The sequence below is a fragment of the Artibeus jamaicensis genome, unplaced genomic scaffold, assembly GCF_021234435.1.
Source record: "Artibeus jamaicensis isolate MK-2021 breed Jamaican fruit bat unplaced genomic scaffold, CSHL_Jam_final contig_525, whole genome shotgun sequence".
NCBI lineage: Eukaryota > Metazoa > Chordata > Mammalia > Chiroptera > Phyllostomidae > Artibeus > Artibeus jamaicensis.
The window spans coordinates 16,430,610-16,447,900 of record NW_026521874.1 but is presented as its reverse complement, the minus strand read 5'-3'; positions in this window follow the sequence as shown (position 1 = coordinate 16,447,900).

Genomic DNA, 17,291 nt, shown 5'->3' with positions numbered 1-17,291 from the left:
ATATTCCTGATTAGGAAATGTCTAACCAAGTGAAATCATGAAATATTTGTCATCATTAAATACGGCTGTGTTTTGTTCTTCTCTTTGCTTTGTATTAATTGTTGAGTCTGCAGGAAATAATCTTTTAAGATTTGTGTGTGTGTGTGAGGGGTATTGAGCTAATTCCTGGTGGTTTTTAGAATTTATCCACATTTTCCCTTTTTGTGGAAATATTTACACTGGGGATTTCCACTAAGGGAATTAGTTAATTGAGCTTTTTTCTTTTTTATTATAGCTGCTGAGGCCATATTTCTATTAGTGCCTTTTTTTTCTTGCCCTACTCTAAGAGAGTGTTTTCACACATGAGACTTAATCTAAATGGTTCTCATGGAATATTACACATTTGAAATTCTTTGGCACAATATATGGTACGTGTTAATCACTCAACACAAATTAATTATGTGGTTGCTCTAAATGAAATGTGCCCTGAGCTGACATGGGGATTAAAAAAATAATCTAACTTATCTTGGGGCATGAGAAGTATAAGGGATCTCTAAGTGATAAGTGAGATTACATATTCACTAACAAAGTCTTTCACTTCAAATTTCAGCTACAAATTTCTAGTGTTCTTTTCTTATAAAAGCAACAGTGGAAGGTGGACTACATATGCTTGAGGATGCTTAACTTAAAATGAAGAAGGAAAAGAGTGTGTAACCTAGAGATACCAAAAATTGAAATGCATATGAACTGAGACGTCCTCTCAAATCCCACCCAAGAAGCAATGAATAAGCCTGAAAAATTATTCATCTGGTTTTATTATTTTTTCATGGTATAGTGCAAAGACTGAGAACTAGGGGGCTGGGTTCCATCACTGACTTGCAAGTTTCCATCACAGTAAAAAAAAGGAGGGGGAGAATATTTGCCATGTACCAAACAGCGATGCTTTGAGGATTAATGACATAATGTCTGTAAAGAGCTTGGAGCTCCTTGGAAAAAAGACACTACATAAATATAAAGTAGTATTAATATTTAGGCTTAGTCCACAATGTGAGACCTGCTTTCTCTGGCTCATGAGGTCATCAGCAGTTTCGTAAAGTGTGATCAAACACCCACAGAGGAGACTTGTTAGCTTCCTAGTAAGTGGACTGTAAAGCTAATCTGACCCACCTGGTCGGAGCAGTTGTGGAGGCTGCATTCCCTTTCACAGTCTCCAAGAGGGTGCAGATGGAGAGTGCCTGACTCTTGAAAGGAATGGGACATGGCTAAGAGAGCACTTCAATAGCATTTTGGGCTTCGCAGGAATGCAGTGGGAGTTTGGGAATGTTTTGGCTTAGAATTAAATAAAAGTCCAGTCATATCATATCTTGATTTAGAAGAAAGGCTAAATTTGCCTTTCTCAGACAAAGAAAATTTAAGGAGTAGGAATGAGAAAGCTACTTCTTGGAATGGTTAGTTTCTGTCTTGAAAGGATTTGGAGGCAAACTTGGGTGTTTTTGTCCTGGGAAAGACGTAGTCTCCAGGGTCTCTTTGATGGCAACGCCCTGATTCCGATCTGTGAAATGGCTGTCAAGGGCAACCTTGCAGAGATTTGAGTTCTAAAGTTTCCAAGGACAGTTAATTCAATGTAGACATTGCCTTGCAGTCTTGCGGTATAACTGAATGACAGTAATGTTATTGTGACAAAATATGTTCATTTCTCAGTTTTAAAAGATAAAATTAATTTTGACCCAAGGGTCTCAGGTATCAGAAACTACCATCTTCAAAATGCAAGGTTCATAAACTTATAATCATTAGCACTTCATAGTGATACTGAGGCTGTGTCTCAGTATGGAAGTATTTTAACAACAGATAGAAAAAATGTGAGGAATCTCTTTTTAAATCTGGATGTTTTGTTCCTACATTGACCTAGGTTGGGTGTTCCTGCAGATATGATTTGGTTTATGTCCACTGATTACAATGCTATTTCAGACTGATTGATATGCTTTTTTAGGGGAAAGGGAACAGGAATATCATAGTCTTCTCAACTTATAGTCAAATCTACACTAACTAGAAAGTCTTTGCTGAATAAAATATTGATCTTAGTTCTTCTTCCTCTTCCCATCCCTTGATGAATAGCTTAGTCCTAATGCCAGTGTTAGGTGTGGCAAAGCAAGATAGGCATCCACATGGAAGGGTGTCAGAGCCTGAGCAGGGTGAAGGGTGTGCAGGTGGAGGCCAGGCGCGGCAAGAGTCATCAGAGGCTGAATGAAGTGAGGAGGGCTTCCCAAGTATTGATGCACAGTAGGGTGTCAGAGGGGAAGAGGTCCAGAGCCCTAGCAGGGTGAGATGGATATCTATATGTGAGTGGTGAAGGTGACAAGGATGGGAGTTTGGTTGCATTTGAGTGATAGACGTATATATGTGTACATGTCTGTGTGTGGGGGTAAGCTCATACATATATTCTTGAGCTCTCTCCACTAAAAGAGTCCCCATCTAGGTGACTAAAAGGAACTACTAAAAAACCAGGGGGCCTTTGAGAAATGGCTGACAGAACTGGGACAGGGAAAGTACAAGATGAGTCTGGAACAGCCTGTTGTGCCAGAATGTAAGAAAGTGGGACGTCAAAAAACACAGCTTAAAGGGGCTCCCACTGGCAAAATCTGAGACAGTGAGAGCATCAAAATAAATAAATAATAGTAATGGATAAAATAGGCACTCAGAGTCTGTACGATATAAACAATGTATAAATGAGAAGCTGAAGAAGGAACAGGATAATTTACATAGTTTCAAAGTACTTCCCTACAAACTACTTATTCATTACAAAGGGGAAGAAAGTAACTTTACAGTAGAGAAGCCTTGTAGAAGCCACCTTAAGCAAGTGACCAAAATAAACATTGTCAGTAATGGACAGATCAAAACCATGTACCACTTGACAGGAAGCAAGAGTATGAGTACTGGGTGCTGATTCTGTGGTATTCTTAAAAAAGATGTACGCCCCGAATTTAATCATGAGGAAACATCAGACAAACCCAAATTGAAGGACCTTCTACAAAATAACCACCCCCCCCCCAAATAGCTGGCCCATTCTATAAATACACGCCAAAGTCATGAAAGCCAAGGAAAGACTGAGGAAGTGTTCCAAACTAAAAGAGGCAAAAAAAAATTTTTTTAATAACCAATGCAACATGTGACCTAACCTGGATCCTTTTGCTATAATGGACATTATTGAGACAACTGGAAAAACTTGAATGGAGTCTGAGGGTTAGATGATAGTAATGTACCCAAATTAGTTTTCTGGTTTTCTTGGCAGTATTGTGATTATGTAGGAGAACATCCATGCTTCTAGTAACTGTACACTGCAGTATTCTGAAGTGGTGTAGCAACTGGCTCAGAAAAAACAATTGTGTTGTACTTGCAGCTTTTCTGTGTTAGAGTGTTTCAAAATAAAAATAAATTTTTGTAAAAAATATTAATTTTTAAAAGATTGTACATTTTCTATTTTTTCCTGTTAATATAATACATATTTTACAGACAAATACTGTGGAAACTAAAGACATTTATTCTGTTCAAACATCCCTAGTGATTATTTTGAAATGTGTCTGCCCATGTATAAGGGAGGTGTCAATAAGCGTGACTTGTTCTAGAAACAGAAACAAAAGGTCAGAGAAGCTGGAGACTAAAGAGTGAGGGGAAATTGGCAGGAGCCAGAGTCAGAGCCTTGGGCTAGAGGGGATCACATACGGCCTTGAAGGCCATTGAAGGTGTAGTGACAGAAACAGGTTCATATCTTTTAAAAAACAACTCGATGCTTTATGTCAAAGTGTGTGAGGGCAAAATGACAATAGAGAGACCATTGCAGCAGTGCTCTTTACTTGGGCTAAAGTGGCAGCAATACGATAGTGATAAGTGGACAGATTTGAAATACACTTTAAAAGGAGAGCTCACTGGCCCTACATGGTGTGGCTTAGTTGGTTAGAATGTCATCCCATCAACTTAAAGGTCACAGGTCCCATTCCCAGGCAGGGCACGCCTAGGTTGCAGGTTCGGTCCTAGTCAGGGTGTGTGCAGAAGGCAGCCGATCTGTGTTTCACTCTCACATTGATGTTTCTCTCCCCTCTTTGTCCCTCCCTTCTCTTCTCTCTAAAATCAATGACCATGTCCTTGGATGAGTATTTTTTAAAAAGGTGAAGATTTCTGTGATCTAAAGAGAAACCAGAGCATAGATGGAACTGGACAGTACTATCCAAAGTGAAACAAGCCAGGTGGTGAAAGACAAATACCATATGATCTCACCCATAAGAGGAATCTAATGAACAAAAAAAAACAAATTAGCAAAATAGAACCAGAGGCATGGAAACAAGGAACAGACTGACCGCAACCAGAGAGGTGGGGAATGAGGTTTAAGGGGGGAAACAAAGAGAAGGGTCTAGTCAAAAAATAGGTGTAAATGACCCACGGACATGGACAACAGGGTAGGGACTGACAGTGGGTGGGGGGCAGGGGAGAGCAACAGGGGCAAATTGGGACAACTATAATAGAACAACAATTTTAAAAAGAAAGAAAACTGTTTTTAAAAATATTTTATTTATTTATTTTTAGAAGGGAAGGGAGGGAGAAAGAGGGAAAGTAACATCAATGTGTGGTTGCCTCTCACCCACCCCTACTGGAGACCTGGCCTGCTAGCCAGGCATGTGCCCTGATTGGGAATCGAACTGGGGAATCTTTCATTCTCAGGCCGGTGTTCAGTCCACTGAGTCACACCAGCCAGGGCAGAAAACTAATTTTTAAAACAAGGAGAGCTCAAAAAAAATAAATATAAAATAGGAGAGCTCACTGGACTTGTTGGTTGAGTAGATGTGGGTTACAAGGGAGAACTAAAGATGGCTCTGAAGGTTTAGTTAGAGCAGGTAGGTAAATCACTGTGTCATTTACTGCGATGAAAAAGACTGAGGAAATGACTGTTAATGGGAAAATAATGAGAATTGGACAGTGGAGTGGTAGAAATGAACACCTGATTAAAGTAGGTTAAAGAGAATAGAAAGCAGGGAAGTAGACATAGAAGCACAGACAATTCTCTTTCAACATGGATATGATTTGGCATGAATGAAAAGAAGAAAGGCGTTCCAGGCAAGAGAAAGTATGAAGGCAGAAGTTAACTTGGCTTGTACTTCTGACAGAAAAAAAACCTGACCTAACAAGGAAGGGGAACATGTTGGGTAATAGTGGGAAATAAGACAGGTAACAGGCAGCCAGATCATGAGCTGCCTGAAAGCCAGTTAGAGCTGTTTAGACTTGATGTAGTAGGAAGTAGGAGTCATGAGATACTTTAGGGAAGTGATATGATGAAAGTTACATTTAAGGACAATTAGACTGGCAGTGGTATGTGGGATATAGCAGGAGGCTGTGGGAGAGCCTGGAGGCTGTGGCAGAAATTCAAATTTGAGAGGCTGAAAGACTGGACTCAGGTTTTAGCAGAAAGAACAGACTAGAAAGGGAAGGAGGCTTGGGGGGAGTTTTGATACCTGACTAAATAAGGAGAATGATTTCAGGATTCTAAACTCAAGACACGGAAAGGAAAAAGGTGATGCTGAGAGGCAGAGAAACTTGTTCTGGGTGTGAAAGGTGGAGGGCAGTGGTGAAAACAAGATGAGTCTACTGGATTTGACACGATAGTGAATCACCAAAGTGGAAATGCCCCAAAAAAGGTTTAATATAGAACTGGAGCTCTGGGGCATGGTCAGGGTTCAAGATATGACATTTGGGAGTCAACACTATACATGTGATTCTTGAGGCCCTTAGAATGGATAGATCCTGCAAAGGAAAGTATGTACAGATTGAGGAGTATGTGGTCAGAGACCTTGGAGATGCCAGGTTCACCTGCAGTCAGGAGTGGGAGGTGGAACAAAAGTGACAGAGAGAAACAGATGACAGGCAAGACAGATGGAAAGAGAATGAAAATAGTATAATATCATAGAAATAAGAAACATTTAAAAGGGAGTGTATAGTCAACATTACAAAATAGGTCAAGAATGAAAACATGAGTAAAGACTGTGAAATCAATGAATTAAAAAGTCATTGTTTATTTTGAAGAGAACATTTAGGAAAGTAAAGATAAGTGAAGAAACCAGCTTTCTGAGTTGAAGAGCAGGTGAGGCGGGGCACAAGAAATGGAAAGCATCCTGTGAGAAATTTGGTGAGGAGAGAAACAGTATACTAATCAAAGGTATAATTAGGATCACGCAAAGGCTTTTCTACCTCATAGGATCAGCTTCACTCAAATTTTCCTCCTCTCCTTCTACTCTGAGAATTTCAAGGTCTTGCTTTTGAGCAGAGAAAGAATTATGACATGAAGCATCCCAAACCAAGAGGAGGTGTTTTAATCTTTCTGTGTGTTCTTATAAATTACTAGGAAAGTATCTTTGTATACTTTCAAACTATCTTCTACCAATATTTTTTTTCCTCAGCTGACGCTAAAGATGTTCTGGTAAGTTCTGAAAAGATATAGTATGAATGAGAAATTAAAGACATGCAAATAAATGGCCCTGGCCTGTGTGGCTCAGTTGGGGCATCAACCCATACACCAAAAGCCCGGGGGTTCCACTCCTGGTCAGGACACATACCTTGGTTGCAGGTTCAATCCCCAGTTGGGGCATGTATGGGAGGTAACCTATGGATGTTTCTCTGTCACATTGATGTCTCTCTCTCTCTCTTTCTCTGTGTGTCTCTCACTTCCTCTAACTCTAAAATCAATAAACATATTTAAAAAATAAAAACATACAAATGTTCTCAAATAGTATCATGATTATATCCAGTAGCCTTATACCCAGCTGAGGTGTTTATTTCCACCTCAGACTTTCCAGCTGAGGTGGAAGTCTGTAAGCTAAAATTCTCTTCTTCAGATCATTTAGACTTAAATTATTTTAAATGTAATTTTGTGGTATTTTTATAGTACTATGAAATGTTTTACATGTTAAATTTGTTAAGCAAGACTTTACTAATTCTCAGAAATCCTGAATAAAGCAAGTAACATTATTTTTATTCTTCAGACCAAAATGCCTAAAGAAAAAATGCGTTGCTAGTCCTATAAACTAACTCTTGACATTTTCTAAAGAAATGTATTTACTGACTTCTGGGTAAAGATGGTAGATTTACACATATGTTACTTAGTCTCTTCCCCAAACCTCAGTAGGATGACAGTAAAGAGATTTATTTAAAGAGTAGAAACCTAAAAGGACGAAAGAGCAAGAGAAATGATAACAGCAATAAAATTTTGGAAGCTGCAAAACAGATGGATGAGAGGTAACTAATATAGCTGACAACTTAAATCAGCAGAGGCACAAACCAAGGACCATCCAAAAGTACATTAGTCTGAAGAATTTCCAGTGTTGGGTACTTTTGGAAAAGAAGATAAAGAGGGTGGGTAGAGAAGCTAAAATAAGACCAACTGACAGACATGCATGAAACAGCTAGAATTCTCAGATCTCTTCCTCAACTTTGCAGAACCAAACAGTTGCTCCTTGCCCATCTGGGCATACAATCAGAGGTTTATTCTCTGGAGAGGGTGGCAGAGGTCACTGAATAGTGGGCTACAAAACACAGTTGAGGCAGGGTTACAGTACAGGAAACAGAGAATTAAGTGAAAACATGAATACCAAATGTGGAGACTTCAAGTCCTCTATTTGACTCCCAAAACACTGGGTGCAAACATATATTCTGAGGAAACTGACAAGGGAAAAATTTTAAAGATACAGGTATTGAGAATTCTCCCAAAGGCCTGGCCAGATCATTCTACAATAGAGGTCACAATCATAATCATGCACAAGCTCAGAGCTTTCTAGTCCTTTCACTCTTAAATATCAGCAGAGAGCCAATCAAAAACTACCAGTCATCTTTGGACTTCTGAGGAGAGAGACATAGGGGAGGTGGTGAGGGTAGAAGATGAAACAGCAAAGAAACAGAAAAAAAAAAGCGCCCAACAACATAGACATACAGAGAGAATAAATCTATAGAGAGAGAATTAATATCCTCTGAGGTAACATAAAATTCTGTAAACATGAAGAACAGGATGCCATGAAGAGGAACATTCCAAGAACAACAACAAAAAAGCTCTTGGAAATAAAAATACAATAGCACAAGTGAAAACTCAATAAAAGGGTAGGATTATGTTGAGATGTTATCCATAAGAGCAGAACAAATGTACAAAAATATGAAAAGTTGGAGAGAACAGATTTTTTATTTATATTTTTTATTTTTAAATTACTTTATTGTTGTTCAATTACAGTTGTCTGGATTTTTCCCCTACCACAGCCAAACCCACCTCCTTCCCTTGCTTCCACCCCTCCTCTTAGTTTTGTCCATGTGTCCTTTATAGTAGATTTTTAAAAACAAAAAATAAGAGTATCTGTACAGGAGGTCTACCTCTCAATATGAGGTGATCCAAAAAAAAAAACCACAAAAATTTGAAGGGACATAATTTTCATCAAGGAAATAATTCAAGAAAATTTCCCCAAACCAAAGAAGTACCAAAGTTACCAGATCAAATGGGCCACTGAGTCACAAGCACAAATAATTAATCAAAACAGACCTACATCAAGGCACAACATTATAAATTTCAGAGGAAAAGAGCTTTCAGATAGGAAAAAAAGGTAATATAAAAAAATACAGAATCAGAATGGCTTGGAAGTTCTTAACAGTAAAGTTGAAATCTAAAATATGAAGAAACAATGCCTCCAAATTTTAATGAAAAATACTGTCCTCCTAGATTTTTATTTCCAGCCAAACTCTCAATCAAATATAAGAATAGAATAATGATATTTATAGGGCATGTAAGCCCTCAAAAAATTATATTCCATCACACCTTTCTACAAAAGTTATCAAAGGATACACTACATAAAAATGAGAGAGCAAACCAATTTACGAATAGGAGATCTAACACAAGGAGTGGCAAATAATTCCCTGGAAATCGGTGAAGGGAGATTCCAGGATGAGAAGCAGGCACCAGGCTGAAAGAACCATCATCCAGATTTGGTCAAAGGTGAAAAGCTTCTAAAGAGATTTCTCAGTGAGGATGAAATTACTGCTTCTGAATGTCTGAGAGAAGATTTAGACCAGCACTGTCCATTAGATCTTTCTGTGGATAGAAATGTTCTATATCTGCACTGTCCAAAACAACAGTTACTAGTCAGAGCAGTTGTAAAGTGGCTAGTGTCACTAAGGAACTAAACTTATTTTACCTAATTAAAATTAATTTAAATTTTAATAGCCACGTGTGATTAGTAAATACCATTTTGGACAGCTCAAGTTTAGATAATAAGCAAAAAAAATTGAAATTGAATTAGAAATAAGTATAGAGAAAACTAAAAAAATGAAAACAATTATTAACCACTGGGAAAACAAAAACTTATGCAAGAAAGGAAAAATATCATGGCTTAGTATATACTGCAGCTCTGTACAGAATTATAGATATAAAAATATAAGCACAAGTTATTGACATAACCCAAATTAAATTATATATTGGGAGACTATTAGGTGGCTTATTTTATTTTATCTTCATTTACCAAAAAAACTACAAATATTTTCTCAATATCAATATATTCTAATTATGTCTATATATTCTCAATGGCTATATAGTGCTTCATTTTATTAGTCTACCTAAATTTATTCAACCAATCCTTCTTGAATGACATTTATACATAGGGTTTTAATGATTAACACTGTAAATCACTGCTTCTTAAAATTCAACTGTAATGAGAAAATTTACATACTATTATATCTATTTTAGGTGTAAATTTTTATGAGCTTTCATAAACATATACAGGAGTGGGGAAAGTAGGTGTACAGTTGTCCAATGGGAAACAGTTTATTCTTGTATTATTATTTATTGATTATTGTTTTACTTTCTATTTGAACAACTGTAAATCTACATCTAAAACTGTAATCCAGAGAGAGAAAGGATGAAGAAGATAACAAGAGCCTCAGAAAAATGGGGGATTCCATAGAGCACACCAAAACACACATAATGGAAGTACCAGGAAAGAAAAGTGAGAAAGAAATAATGACTGAAATCATTTCAAATGTATTGAAAACCCACCTTTACATTCAGGAAGCTTGATAAACTACAAGAAAAATGCAAAGAGATCCACAAACAGACATACCATAATAAAAATGCTAAAAGCCAAAGACAAGGTGAAAATCTTAAAAGCAAGAAGAGAAAACAACTTATAACTTACAAGGGAACCTGGTGCAACTAACAGCTGACTTCTCAGGAGAAACAATGGAAGCCAATTAGGCAGTAGGATGCCATATACAAAATGCTCAAAGAAAAACTATGAACCAGCATCCTATATCAAGCAAAGCTGTCTTCAAAAAACAAGGGTAGGACTTCCGCCAAGATGGAGGCATAGCTGAAGATGCTGTGCTTTCTCACACAACCAAGTTTAGAGACAACAAAATATTAGCAACCGAAAACACAGCCAGAACACAGAAAATTGAACTTTTTGGAAGTCCGATAACAATGAATTCTTCAGCCTGACCAGTAAGAGGGGTGAAACCAGCAGCTGGTGGAGTGGGGTTGCATAGGAAAACTCGGTCAGATGGACTCAGGTGCACAGATCCCAAGCGTGGGGTTGCAAAGGGCGGACCCAGTGAGCGACCGGCAGATCCGGCAAGGGTGAAGGGCAGCAGGTTGACTGTGTTGGCACATTTCTATGCAGATAGACCAGCGAGGGAGTGGGCAGTGAGTGAGACAGGACCGAGCAGGTCCCAGAGACAAGTGGCAGCAGAGACGGCCACCATTTCCCAGCTCTGACCTGGCCCCCACATACAGCGTCACAACCCAGCGACCTGAGCAATCCTGCCCTGGTGAACACCTCAGACTTCGCTCCTCACCCAGCAGAGGAAAGCAGGAGAGGGGAATGCCATTTTCCCCACTCTGACCCTGCCACCACATACAGCATCACAACCCAGCAACCCCACCCTGGAGGTCCCACCCCACCCCTAAGGCTCTGCTCCTCATACTTAATGGGTGCGAACAGACCAAAAATGGCTGAAGAAGATCTCAAAGCCCCAGAGCCCATAACTCTAAGTGACGAAGAAATAGCAAAACTTTCAGATGCACAGTTCAAAACACTGGTGATCAGGATGCTCACAGAACTGGTTGATTTTAGTCACAAATTAGAGAAACATATGAAGGCTAAACTAATTGAAATGAATGGCAATGCACAGGAAACCAATAGTAATGGAAAGGAAGCTGGGACTCAAATCAAAGGAGTGGACCAGAAGGGGGATAAAAATGACCAACTAGAAAAGAATGAAGAAACAAGAATTCAAAAAAATGAGGAGAGACTTAGGAATCTCCAGGACATCTTTAAACACTCCAACATCCAAATTATAGGGGTACCAGAGGGGGAAAGGAACAGCCACCAGTGGAAAACTTATTCGAACAAATAATAAAGGAGAATTTCTCCAATCTGGCAAAGGCAATGGGCTTCCAGGAAGCTCAGAGAGTCCCAAAGAAGTTGGACCCAAGAAGGAACACACCAAGGCACATCATAATTACATTGCCCAAGATTAAAATGAAGGAGAGAATCCTGGAAGCAGCAAGAGATAAGGGGACAGTCACCTACAAAGCAGTGCCCATAAGACTGTCAGCTGATTTCTCAAAAGACACCTTACAGGCAAGAAGGGGCTGGAAAGAAATATTCCAAGTCATGAAAGGCAAAGACCTACATCCAAGGTTGCTCTATCCAGCAAAGCTTTCATTTAGGATGGAAGGGCAGGTAAAGTGCTTCTCAGATAAGGTCGAGTTCAAGGAGTTGATCATCACCAAGCCCTTATTTTATGAAATGTTAAAGGGACTTATCTAAGAAAAAGAAGATAAAAACATGTATGGTAAAATAATAGAAAACTCACAATTACTAACAACTACACCTAAAACAAAAACAGAAACAAACTAAGCAAACAACTAGAACAGGAACAGAACCACAGAAATGGAGATCACATGGAGGGTTAGCAACAGGGGAGTGGGAGGAGGAGAGAGGGGGGAAAAGGTACAGAGAATAAGTAGCATAGATGGTAGGTAAAAAATAGACAGGGGGAGGGCAAGAACAGTATGGGAAATGTAGAAGCTAAAGAACTTATGACACACATGGACATGAACTAAAGGGGAAGAATGTAGGTGGAAGAGATGTGCAGGGTGGAGGGGTATGAAGGGAGAAAAATGGGACAACTGTAATAGCATAATCAATAAAATATATTAAAAAATTATATTAAAATATTTTTTTCAATCTTACAATTCTTTCATAAGATGATTATGTTAAATCACTTCTTAACTATGGATCACTGGTGAAAAAGCAATATAAGCTGTTTGATCAAGATTTTATAAACTTTCTATTTTAGTAGAAAAATTTTATAATTTAAAAAGGTTTTAAAAATCTTTGAGTTAGAGGTTCCCATAAGCAGAGATTTCAGCGAAGTCATGTATGACACAGGGAAAGGTGTGCAAAGTTCAGTACTGGAATTCTAAGTCAGAGGCAGAAGTCCTTTCCAACTTGCCTGGAATGCCTTCTGCCTTAATCTCTGCCAATAAAAATATGATTCATCTATAAAATCACCAACTCAGTGAAACCTTCCTACACAGCACCAATTTATCCTCATTGCTGTATCCTAAGAACACAGACTTTGGAGTCAAACTGTTTTGATTTGAATTCTGGTCCTGCTACTTATTCACTGTATATGTATTCTTGACCTAATTTCTGAGTTTTGGTCTTCTCATTTGTAAAATCAGGACAATAATATAAAATAGTAGGAAATATTAAAAGCAATAATACATGCAAGGTCCTGAGAACATGCTCAATATTATTAGTTAATATTATTCCTATCATTCACATACTCTCCAATATTATTTTTAATTATATTGTGTACATATTATTTCTTCAGCCAGATTTCTCAAAGGTAGAAACTATATTTCATGTCTCTTTTCCTCACAGTGCTTAGAAGGGCATTATAATTCCTTAGAAAGAATTAAAAAATTATCCCGGAGAATCTTAGCATGGAAGGGATCTCAGAGGTCAAACCAATCTAGTTTAACCTACCCTAAGTCAAAATTTTCTCTTCTAACACCCTAGAAACAATCATCTGTACTCTTTCTTGAACACAATATATATCTATACTTGAACACAGCTGGTGACAAGGAGTTCATCCTTCTAAAGACAGCCAGATTTATTAAGTAGCTGTCATTGCTAGGAAGTTCATTCTGAAGAGGTGAAGAAGATGGAAGCTTCTTGAAAATGATTTGATAATACTCCATTGAGAGCTATACAAATTTTGTGAAAATTTAACTCCTAATACTATATCCTTAGAAAATAAGAAAAAATTCTGTCATGCAAACAAAGGTATTTATTACAACACTATTTATAATAGCAAAATCAGAAATTAACTTAAATGTTTAAAAGTAGAAAAATGATAATGCAAGTACCTAAATAAAACAAAGGTCATTAAAATTAAAAATATGAAGATTAGGGTGGGACATATATATAAAATTAATGTCAAGTATAAAAATAAAATAAATTTACATATACATGATTAAAACTATATTCAAATATATATATCTGTGAGAAAAATGGAGGGAATGGAACATACAAAAATTAAAACAGTTAAAATTAAAAATAGGATGATAGGACAGTTGGAAGATTTGCATTACTTTTTAAATTACTTTAATGTCATTTTAATATTGCTTTAAAATTACATTTAAAGAGAAATTTCTTCCTTCCACTGAGCCAAAATCAACTCAACCTCTTCCCTCTCCCCTCATTGTCTTTCATTTACTGACTTTCATTCTGCCCTTTGAAATTACACAAAATAAATCAACTTGAAGTATTTAAAAATGACTACCATAGTTTTAGTACCCTCACTCTGTCACTCTGGAAGACAGATTAGGGAGGCAACGCTGGCAATCAGGGAAACTTATTAGGAGACTCAGCTGCCATTCACCAAGAAAGCAATGATGATAGTGTGAGTCAGCACAATAGCAATAGGTTGAGACTTGAGAAATATTTCAAAGGGAAAACAGACGGAAATGGTACACAAAAGGATGAGAAGTGTGAAGAAAATAGGGGTTGAACACATTCCTCAGCAGACTGGTAAAGTGATGATGCAATACCAAGGAAAGGAATCTGGGAGGGAGAAGAGCATGTTTGGTCAGAAGTTGAAATTCCATTTTGGAGATGTTGAATCTGAGGTATTTGTAGGATATATAAGTCTATATATGGATGGAAAGATCAATTTGGATGGAGTCAAAACCAAACCAGAAAAATAGGAAAAGGCAAAGATAAAAGAAGGACCTGAATAAAATAGAAAACAAACAAACAAAAAACAGAAGTGATCAACACAAGCAAAAGATGTCTTTGAAAAAAGTAATAAAAATTTGCTTTTTGGCCAATATAAGCAAGAAAAACACAGGGCATAAATAAACAGCACTGGATACAAACACAGGGAAATAACTATAGAAACAGAAGAGATTTTTTAAATCATGAAACCTCCATGAATAACTCATACCAAAATATATGAATACCTGAAAGTAGTGAAAAGTCAGGTATTTATATTTTTTGGTATGAAGTTATTCATGGAGGTTTTTTATAATTTTAAAAATTTCTTCTGTTCTTTATAGTTATTTCCCCCTTTTAGAGAAAAACAGTACATTTCTGTAAACATTAGACAAAAATTTTTAAATAAAAACTGTCAAATAAACTGATAAGTTGGACTGCATTAAGATTAATATAATTAATATTATTTTCATCACAACACCATAAAAAGAGTAAAAAAGCCACTCATAAAGTCAAAGAGATATTTGCAATACATGTATTGAATATATATGCAGAACTCCTACAAATCAATCAGAATGAAAGACAACTCAACAGAACCCAAAACAAAAAAACTGCAAACCTTGAAAAGACACTTTACAAAAGAGGATGTCTAGCATGGCCAGTAAACATATGAAAAGGTGCTCAATTCATTAGTCATTCAGGGAAATGCAAATTAAAACTACAATGACATACTACTACACACCCACCAGAATGGCTAAAATTAAAAAGATGGAAACTGCCAAACGTTGGTGAGGATGTGGAGCAACCACAACTCTCTTATATTGCTGATGGAAGTGTGAATTGGCACAACCACATTGGAAATTGTTTTGTAGTATCTATTAAAAGCTAAATGTACACATATCCTTTGACCCAGAAATTCTACTCCTAAGCAATTTTATTCCCACCAGAAATGTGTACATATTTCACTAAAAAACATGTTCAGAATGTTCAGAGAAATATTATTCATGACAGTCAAAAATAGGAAATTAACCAAATGCCCATCGAGACTGGACAGGTGATGAGAATGGCCTACAACAATATGCACAACTATGGAGAAAGAGCACAACAAAATGTTCAGTGAAAAAAATGGTTCATACTCTGTGATTCTACATCTGTAATATAGAAAAAAGAGGAACTAATATATGCAAATAGAAATCAGAATAGACAGATTTTTATTGGGTGAAACAGTCACTATAAAGTAAGACTGGGTTTTCCGTGGGTGTGGGGGACTGGTGGTATTTTGTTTCTTAATCTAGGTGTTGATTTAACATGTTTACCCTGTAGGGCTGTGGCAAGGGTGAGGCAAAGAAGATACCTAGGGAGCAAAATTTAAGGAGGAACTCACTCTCACCTTGTTTGCTGCATCATCACATCAACCCTGGTGTTCATTCTGTAAATATTTATTGAGTTGTATCATTATGATGTATTTTTCTGCATATATATTGTACTTGAATTAAAAAGTGTTAAGGGGTCTGGTCTACCTCACACCACAAATGAAAAAATAAACTTGAGGTAGAATAAAAACCTAAATGTAAATGTAAAAATAAAAAATGTTTATAATAAAATATAGGGGAATATTATAAATGACCTCAGGTAAAGAAGGATTTCTTAAGAATATTCAAAAGTTCATATAGGAAAAGACTTGACTACATTAAAATTAAGAACTCTTTACCAAAAGACATCTTAAAATCGAAAGATGAGCTATAAACCTGAAAAAAATAGTGACATGAATAAGTACAAAAAAAATCATGCACATCAGAGAGATGTGACTAGTGAGAAGGATTCAACCCACCACTGACGGCTTTGAAGATGGAGGAAGGAGACCATGAGGCGGGGAAAGCAGCAGTCTCTACCAGGGGTGTCAAATCTTTTGGCGTCTCTGGGCCACAATGGGCCACAGATTAAATACATTATGACATGTAATCACAAAAAAATCTCATAATGTTTTAAGTAAATTTATGATTTTGTGTTGGGCTGCATTCACAGCCATCCTGAGCTGCAGATGGCCCATGGGCTGGATACCCTGCTAGATGCTGGGAATCACTGGCAGTTCATAGCCAGCAAGAAAACATAGAACTTGGTCTACAACTGCAAGGAGCTGAATTCTGTCAATCAACCCAAATGAGCAAGAAATGAAGTCTCCCTTACAACCTCTAAAAAAATACAGCCTGCCAGAATATTGATTTTAGCTTGGTGAGACCATGTCAAACTTCAGACCTACAGAACTATAAAACAATACATTTGTGTTATTTTAAGTCACAAAAAAGAATTATTATGCAGAATGTATGTTTAAAAGCCAATAAGGAAAAGATAAATAACCCAACAGAAAGATTTATGAAAGACTTGAAGAGTTTTTTACATAAAAAAAGCAGAATGGCCAATACACATGAAAATATGCTCAAACTCAGTAATTATCAGGGAAATGAAAATCAAAACTATGTGATATTATTATTTTACATCCAGTAGGTAGGTAGAAAAATGAACTCTAATAATATTAAGTATTGACAAGAATGTAGGGCATTCTCCTCCACTGTTGGTAGAGTATCAATTGATACTACTTTGGGAAACAGTTTTGCATTACTTAATAAAGTTGAAAATACACAAGCCCTATGACTCTTGGGTATATTCCCTTGAGATACTCTTATACATGTGTACCATGAGGTGTGTACATGAATATTTATAACAATTTAAAAAAAGAATATATATTATGACTAGATAGAATATTCTACAGCAGTGAAAATGAATGAACCACCACATGCAAATGGACAAATTTCATTTTTGATAGTCAAGCAAATCAAAGAATACCTACTAAAGTACAATTACATTTGTATAAAAATTTTAGACAAGCAGATACACTCACAGATGGTAAAACCATAAAGAAGATTAAGGGAAGGGTCATCATAGAATTTAGTAGAGTGTTAACCTTTGGAGGAGAAGGAGGGGGTGCCATAAAGAAAGGTCATATGGTGGCTT